We start from the raw sequence: 9814 nt of genomic DNA on the forward strand, positions 1-9814 counted from the left end.
ATATTATAATTCCAGAGGAATTACTTCAAATTGTCAAGCTCCCAAATGAGGAGAGATGGGATTGAGGAGACTGCTCCTCTTCTTTATTCACTCGTACTGTCTATTAGTCCCAAAAAGGTTAATTTACAAAGGATCCTCACCCTGCTGTGTATACCTGTCCCAAGACCAAACAAGTTTATGTTTTAAAGGGAAACAATTCAACTTCGTGAGTTAACAATATAGTGAGTTTATCAGCTGCCAAACATTAAAAGAAGTAATATTGCAACACACATGCACATAAGAAATGATAAGTAAGTCCAAAATAAAGGTGAAAGTTATAGGGCTTAGTTTCTAATAATTTGTGTAGAGTAGATGATAGAATGTTGACAGGTAAGCAGTTGATTTTGGAATTGCTGGCTTTGCAAGTTAATTGAAATTCTTTTGTCCTGTTTCCTTTTGACAGTGTTTTACTGGCAGCAATCAGAATGAGAGAGTCCTCCTTTTGTTCCATTTCCTTTTGACTAGCATCTACCATCCTATCACTAATAGAAAAGTACTTTTTTCACACAGAAGGTGATGAGTTTCTGGAACTCACCACTTAAAAGAACAGTTGAGTAAGCAACTCCTATAACAATCAAGTAGTATTTAGATATTCACTTGTATTGCCATAGCATCCAGGATCCATGGGCCAAAAGCTGGAAAATGGCGTCAATGTCATTAGATCTTTGGTGACTGGCAGAGATGCAAATGGGCTGAAAGGCCTCATTCTGTACTATAAATGTTCATGAGTCACTCAGAGCAAGAGAGTCCTTCTTTACCTACAACACAGTGGTCACAAGGAGCTGGTACTTTGACTATGACCATCACCATATACCAGCAGTCAAACCTAGTCCCTTAGCTCACCAACACACCGTCTTCCACTAGTACAGCCACACCAGAGTTGAAGTGGCTTTCAACCCCAACCTTGTATTCTGAAAAGGGGAGGCTATAATCTCTCTCTCCTGCCGAGAAGGTTATCCCCACCTCCCTCACTACCTTCACAGTTTAAAAATTTGCCAGAATATTCTTATTTTGTAATACATATCCCTGTTTCAAGTCCATTCCTTTGAAGTTTCCATGACACCTCATTCAGTGTGACATTTCAAGTCCACTTCCTCCAGGCAGCCACAAAATCTACATTCTCAGTTATTTTGGCTGTATCAGTTATTGTAAAAAAAACTTATTTTAGAAATAATGTTTGATATGTCTATAGGTAGTCTCGCATTATGATCAACCTAAATGACAAATGGGATAGGAAAAGATCAATAGATTGAAGGAAGAATGACGCATAACAACATTTTAAGTCTAAAGTTTGCGCTGTACTATTGATACAAGTCAATGAAACCCAAATCAGTTAAAGGAAACAAATTACTTTTTTCTAAAATATCTGATTGCTTTTACTCATTTTTCTGGTTGATAGACTTTCACGGGAATAGAATAGCAAAGGCCAAACAACATGAAAGTTGCAATTTCATTCAAGTGAATATTTCAGTGTTGCTTCCAGTTGGATGGTTACTTTTCTAAGGAGGATATCAGAGAAAAATGCAATTCTGCTTATAACACTTACTGCACATGTACATTTTCCAAAACTAGACAGCAAGCAGTATCAGAAATAAAATAAAGAACCCTGAATGCTGAAAATCTGACAAAAGCAGAAAATGCTGGAGAAACACAGAAGTCTGGCAGCGTCTATGGAGAGAAAGCAGAGTTAATGTTTTGAGTCCAGTGACCCTTCATCAAGCAGAATCAGAAACTTTGGCTACTATTTGACCATTCCAAATTTAGGAATATATACCAAAAAGTACTGCTTAACTGATACCATCATTGAAGGGCACTAATTCAGCCACAGTGTGGAAATCAAAGCATTGCCATCATGTTGTTAATATCATAACTTATTACATCTGTACAGGCACAATTCATTGGATTTCAAAGTAAAATAATGACATAGTAGCCAAATTTAAAGCAAATTTGAAGAAAGCCACAATAATCCTGGAGTGAATTTTCCAATACTATCTCTGTGAACATTTTGAATTTATTCAGACACACAACCCTCAAACCGTATATCTTCATGCACCCAGTGAACATACATATATCGACCAGTGTTTTATTTTACCAAAATTTGACTGCTAAGATTATATGAAGAGTCTGCATCAACACTTTTCCAACAGCTACGTATCTTTATAACATTTAGTAACACGTAAACATTTCATGCTGAATTTTTCCAGGGAGTCTTTGCTGAATGAGATTTGACACAGCATAAAATATAGCCACATCTGTAGCAAATGTAAACAGTTTGATGTGCTACAGGCATTTATGCCACCAGTTTGTGCTTACATGTACTTAAATATGTGGGAGGCAAGATCCAGACATCTAGCTGAACATTACTTTGTAATAGGAATAGGAAATAGTTATTTTGTTCATTTTAAATAAACAATTTGTTCACATTTATCTACATCTTCAGGCTATTCAGAAATGGATTGTTCTTCCAAAGGACAAACAAAGTCTTGATGATGGATCTGCACATATTCGTCATTAAAATTTGTGTTGAAAAGTTGGGTGCGCACAATAGTGTTGCTCTTATTTACGGATGTGATCATTATTGGCTAGGTCAGCATTTGTTGCTCCTCTCGAATTGCTCTTGAAAAGCTGTAGTCCACCTGATGTCGGCACATCCATAGTGCTGTTAGGAAGGAGGTGCAAGATTTTAATACAGCATTGTCTGACTTGTGATGCAGAAGGATGCCAACGGTGTGGATTCAATTCTTGTACCAGCTGAGGTCATCAAGGTAGACCCACCTTCTCAACCTCACTTCTCGCAGAGGTGCAGCAACCCTTAAGTTAAACTCACCACCAGTTGTCTCTCCCTCTCTCTCATGAGACAGCAGACGTATGGTCATCTGGGACTATAGCAATATTATGTATTACCAGGAGCCTAGAATAGCTGAGGGACACAGGTCACAAATGTGTGAGGATAGGATCTGAGTAACAGGTCAGGGGCAAGGACTGAAAGAGGGATCAGAGAAAAAGATTCAGCAGCTGGGTTTCATGAGGCACTTTTCAGGATCCAACTCCCTTAGTGAGGTATTCAGTGGCATTAAATGTGGAAATACATGGATTTTTCAACTTCCCACATGTTGACTCTCCCACCATCACAAAGTAACTGACTAATACTGCACGCACGACTCGGCCATGGCCACTAACCCTCTGCTTCTGGGGTTGGCATGCCTGACTCTTAGCACATCCGACCCCAGTTCAAGTGTTGCGTTTTGTTGCACACATCACAGAGACATGTCTGATGTGTCAGAAATTTGACTATTTTCAAGCATTGATATTGAAAATCCTGCTGTATGACTTTATGACATCATCTTGCATTCCAACTCAATCTTTCCTAAGTCCTTAAACAATGGAGCAACCTGCCTTTCTAAATTTTCCGTTACACACATTCTACAGGCAAAGCGAGGTTTTGTGTAATATTTTCCGATCATTCTATAACTTCTTCCCCTTAATCTTTTGAATCTTGATAATTTCCTGCACAGTAAGCATCTAGATCAAGATCTAAACTGAATGATAAAGCAACAGGATAAAGAAAACAGGAAATACCACCGAGCGAAATTCCTTTAACTACAAATGTAGATTGGCATATTCTGGGCAGGTAAATGCATGGTTGAAGTATCCACTTGCAGAGACAAAATTTAAAATGGTGACGTTCATTGATAATACTTATCAAATTGTTGCCAAATAATTCTGATCGCTAGGAAGAGCTGACCAGTAATGCTGTCTGATCTGGACCCATTATTGATCTTCGCTCGACAATGCCATGATCCAATTGTACAACAGCCAGAACTAGTAGAAAGAAGCTGGAGAGTTTGTGCAGCTACAACGAAAAGTGTTTAAGTTATGAACAGCATGGCAAGATAAGTAAAAGGATGCTGAATACTTCTACTTTTTTGATCACTTTGAAATGCAGTCTTTGTAAAGCAACAAAAGAGACAATACTTCTTTATGTATTGTAATCTAACACTACATCTGAACGTATGTTTGCTATTAAAAATTTGCTTTGTAGGATTTCTCATTTAATCTCACTTTTGAACTTCTGCCAGACTCCCCTCAAACATAGTACCATCTTTTCTCTTGTGTATTCATCGTTGCAGCTCTTGATCTTCGTTTGATTATTGGGTTCAGTAGACCTCTAGGGGAAAGAAATCTACTCCTGTCAATACTAGTTGATAACACTTAAATAAATATCAGATCGGGGAATATTTTTCTAAATTAATTCAAACTAAACAAATGCATCCCATTTTCTATCATTAATACTTACTGGAAAGAGCAGTCAAACAAATACACTTGTCCAGCTACACAGTGGTAGGGAAGCTTTATTTTCTTGACCTAAAGATGCTTAAAATAAAAACAAAATCCTCAATATTGATCCTAAACTTGTTTACAAGGCCCATGATTCACAATATTAAAAATAGAATAGATACAATTTGTGTGATACTATTATATTTCTAAGCACTTTGTTACATTTTACTTGCAATGTTCAAATGGAAAGGGAACTTCTGAGTTTATGCATTTGTTGAATTGAATTGATTTGAATGATTAATTTCCAGTTGTATTTGACAAATAAATACAATGGAAATTGTAGTATGTTGCCACGCTCTGGCATGATTTTGAGTTACAGAAGATATTAATTTATAGACAAATGGCTATTATTCATTTGGGAATGACAAAGACATGACAGAATACACCCTTCAAAAACTTCATTAAGCAATATGCAGCCTAATATTTTAATTTAATTTCTGTATACCAGAAAAATTGTTAGGAATAAGAGTTAGAAACTCATATTTGTAATCTTAAATCTTAAGTAATGTCATGTGAAACACTGAAATCTGTAATAATAATGGTGAGCATGATATAGATAAGAACTAGTTATATGTGTTTTTAATCAACCTAACTAGATGTGTTATAACACACTTCTGGAACAGGTGGGACTTGAACTCAGGACTCCTAGCCCAGATGTAGGGACACTACCACTGTGCCACAAGAGCTACTTAGGGATATTTCTCATCGACCTGTTACATTCCTCCAGAGCAGGTGGGACTTCAGTCCAGGTCCCCTGCCTCACAGGTAGGCACACTATTACCGCCCAAAAAGACCTACTTATATAATAATTAACCCAACATCACTATCCTTTCCTCATTGAGTAGCAATTAATCTGTGATTGGCCCCAAGGTCACATACCCACAACGTGTATCCGTGTAGTGCCCTGAAAAGGACAATTTGTTTTATATATTAATGACTTGGACTTCAACATGGGAAGCACAAATTTGCAGATGACACAAAAGTTGGTTGTGTAGTGGATTGTGTAGAGGATAGTTCTAAGCTCCAAAATTATATAGATGGGTTGGTAGAGTGGGCAGGAAAGTGGCAGATGGAGTTCAACTCTGATAAGTGTCAGGTTATGCTTTTCAGGATTTCAAACAGTAAAATGGAATACACAATAAATGGGAATATACTGGCAGGGGTAGGTGAAGTGAGAGATCTTGGTGTGCAAGTGCACAGGTGCCTAAAGGCAGCAGCACAGGTAGATAAGGTTGTAAAGAAAGGACATGGAATGGTCTCCTTCATCGGCAGAGGTATGGAATAAAACAGCAGGGATATAATAATGACACTGGTGAGGCCACAACCGGAGTATTGTGCGCAATTCAGGTCACCACATTATAGGAAGACCATAATTGCTCTGGAGACCTCATAAAGAGGATTTACGAGAATGTTGCCAGGGCTGGAGAATTATAGCTCCAAGGAGAAATTGGAGAAGTTGGTATTGTTTTCCATTGAGCAGAGAAGGCTGAGGGGGTGACTTGATTGAGGTAAAAAAATTGTGAGGGTTAGAGGTAGAGGTAGAGTAGACAGAAGGAGTCTGTTTCACTTGGCAGAGAGTTCAAAAACTAGGGGTCATAAATTCAAGCGAAGTGGCAGAAAGATTAGAGGGGACAGGAGGAAAAAGTGTTTTATGTTGAGTGCATTATGTTTGGTGCGTCTGGAATTTGCTGCCTGAGTTAGTGGTGGAGGCAGACATGCTAAACTTTTTTAAGGAGTACCTGGTTCTGCATCTTAAGTGCTGTAAGCTGTAGGGCTATGGACCATGTGCTTGAAGATGGGATTAGAAAGGGCATCTAGATGTCTTTAGGTCGGCATGGACAAGATGTTCCAAATGGCCCCCCTTCTGTGCTGTATCATTTCTATGATTTTATGGTTCTAATATCAGCGTCAAGACAGTACAACTATTTTCAGAACTTGACATGTTTTTAAGCAAAACCAAAAGGTGATTAACCAATATACATCCCATATAAAATACATGCATCCATTATATATCAGGTAGTAGATCTCTTTAATAAATTTTAAGGTCTATTTTTAACTGACTTGTTAAAAGTTTATATTCAAAATAAGCAGAAAATTAAAAAAAGGTAAGCAAATACAGAACATAATAATTAACACAGTTACAAGGAACTTTCAATTGCAAATCAACGTGCTCAACAGAAGGTTCACAAGGGTAGCCCATGAAATGGCTACAAATACACATATCCAAAACTCTCAAAGGCTGAAAAGTTAAGTGCACTCTCCTCCTAACAATTCAAAGCTACTGAATTACAATTTTAATTCAAAATGAAAGCCTCTTGTTTTGTTTTATTAGTTACCTAAGACCAAATGTTCAATAATTCAAATTGCAAGAAAAGATGGAGTAGATCAAAAGGTGAAAAGACATTAACCAAATAAAATCAAAAAACTGTCAAAACTTACAACAAAATAATTAACCATGCAATGACAGTTCTACACTTGATAGATTTAATAACATTATCTGCTGAAAGCATACCCTTACATGAATAACTTGAGACAAGAGCTTAAACAAGTTTCAGATCCATTATTGGTATTTGGGGGAGATTCAGAACACAGCGTGCACCATGTCCACACACTGCCGATAATCATCCTGGGTAGATACTGAATGGACAAGTTAAAACTTGCTGTTTGTATGACTTTTAACTCAGAACAGAAGACAAGTAGAACATAACTAAGGAAGTTTCTTTTACTGTTTAATATTGCCCTATTTTTGATTTAGTTCACAAGGAAATGAAGATGTCCTTAGGCAAGCCATTTTGAAAGATTTCATGTCATGCACTTGGTTATTAAAGTTAAAGTATAACATTCAAACTCAATTATAAAATAAAATAATTAGGACTTTGTCGTGGTTTTCCTACCATTCTTCCTCGACCACAATTCTCTCAGATCTTTTTATTTTTGAATTTCTAGAATCTTTATGCAATCAAAGCCAGACATATGTATAATATTTCGCCTGACTCAATCATACATGCAGTCAAGTCAATCACTGACACACGTCATGAAAAACAGAAAGACCTTATGATCCTCATCAACCTTCAGAGATACAATGCCGCAGGTGAGCAAATCATTAAACAAACAACAGAAAATGCTGGAAACACTCAGCAGGTTAACAGCAGGTTAATCAGCCCTGTAGTTTAAATGGATATGTCAATGTTTTAGGTGCTTTCTCTTCATGAGATGTTGAAAAAATAAAAGGAGAACATTTAAAAAGAAAACAGGTACAGATGATAATAATGAGCTTAGAAAATGACATACTAAATGAAAGTTAAGGAACAACCTTACAAAATAAGATGTAACCAAATCTCTGGGAAAAAGAAAGTAGGGGTTTTGATGCAATTGCTATCCATGGAGTGTGTCCCGAGATGGGAGTAACTAATGGAAGCCCAGAGGACCAGGCAGCATACTGGAATCACCAGCTTACTGCAACCACCTTCATGTCAGGAATTGTCACTGTCTAATTTCTATGCTGTGATAAGAGAACAGGAATAGTTTCTATCAGGTGGGTGGTGGAATGGGAGCCTGCATATTAATGAAACAAGATTTGGTAGTAATGAGGGTAATAATGGGTAATAATCCATGTTAATAGGCCTCATTTCGATGCCTGAGACTTTATCGTAAAATGCAACTTGTCAGTCTTGCCATCGAGAAAGCCTCATTCAAATTCCCATGTGATTCTTCCACATTTCTCACCGTAGCCCACATTGCTCAGGGTATTCCATCCCATGTCTAAGATGTCTTCTCAATCTAGCTGTATGAAAGAAAAGGAGCTTTGCTGTTAAACTTGTATCTCATCTTATTTCTGAAGTATATTTTCCATTTGGTACCAGAATACATGTGATGTTTACTTTAAGGTTGACACACATGTTAAGTTAAAACATATGCAATTCTTATTCAGAATTCTATTCAGAGATGAAGTCTTCAAGGCATGTGACAATGTGGGAGCTTTTTAATAGAACTATTTTCTCTCTCAATGCTTCGCTGAAACTGTTGTTTGGCGTTCCTTTTCATCCTTGAGCTAGTAGCTGTCTCTCATTTGGCCAACTTCTGGTAAGGGTGGCACAGTGGCTCAGAGGGTGGCTCAGTGATTAGCACTGGTGCCTTACAGCACCAGGAGCTCGGTTCAATTCCATCCTTGGGTGATGGTTTTTTGGACTTTGCACGTTCTCCCCGTGTCTGCGTGGACTTCCTTCAGGTGCTCCGGTTTTCTTCCACAGTCCAAAAATGTGCAAGTTAGGTGGACTGGCTGTGCTAAATTGCCTACAGTGCCCAGGGATGTGTAAATTTGGTGAGTTAGTCATGGGAAATGCAGGATTACAGGGAATAAGGTTAGGGAGGGATGGGTCTGGATGGGATTCTCTTTGAAGGGTTGGTACAGATTTGATTGGCCAAGTGGCCTTCTTCCGCACTGTGATTGGAATCTATGATTCTAACTTAATTGGAGTTTACATCTGCGCATAATATTCAATGTGCTGAGAGGAGAGGACACACAGGAGAACTTTCAGTAACGGATTGGCAATCAAGGTGGCTCAGGTCTTAATTCATTTATGTAGACACACAACTGAGAAATGTGTAGATAATCTGCAAACTGTTTTCCTGGATAAGCCAGTACTCTGCATTCAAATTTCTGAAAGATTTTCAGAAAACTATTTACAAGTTATATTTGTCACAGCCATAGTTTTTTTTTGGAAAAGCATCATTTTTAGATTAATTGAAGAATACAGAAAAGATAAAAGAATGGGGGATGTTTTTATTGTAAAAATACAAAAATACTTTCTATAGATTCCAAGTTATAAGATTTAACCATCTATGAGTGAAATTTTTGGCATTTATGCTATCTTATCTAAAGAAGAAAACCTTGAAATAAAAACATGAATATAGAAGATAATTATTATGACATGACTGCATCACTGGATATAGGAGCTAGTGAGATAGAAAAAGGGGACCCTGAAAATGCCAAGTAACTCTCAAGAAAAGTTCCCAGAAAGCCCCGAAAATATATATTATTTTGACCCTCTTGGTGGATGGGGTGCCAAACAAGAAGACTGCTTTTCTTGGACAGTGTCAAGCTTGCTGAGTTGTTCCAGCTGCACCCATTCAGGCAAGTGGAGAGTATTCCATCATAGTCCTGACTTGCATCTTGTAGATGGTGGACAGGATTTGAGGAGTCAGGAAGTGAAACACACACCACAGAATTCCCAGCCTCTGACCTGCTTTTACCTACAAATTTATGTGGCTCTTTCTGTTCAGTGCTGGCTAGTAGTAAACCATAGAATGTCGATTAGTAGGATTCAGTAATATTAATGGTACTGAATATCAGACTGCTTCAGTATCTAAAGAGAGGTGATGTATGCTGTGATAACAAGGTGTAGAGCTGGATGAACACAGCAGGCCAAGCAGCATC

Source organism: Rhincodon typus, chromosome 23 (assembly GCF_021869965.1).
Source record: "Rhincodon typus isolate 14 chromosome 23, sRhiTyp1.1, whole genome shotgun sequence".
Classification (NCBI taxonomy): Eukaryota; Metazoa; Chordata; class Chondrichthyes; order Orectolobiformes; family Rhincodontidae; genus Rhincodon; species Rhincodon typus.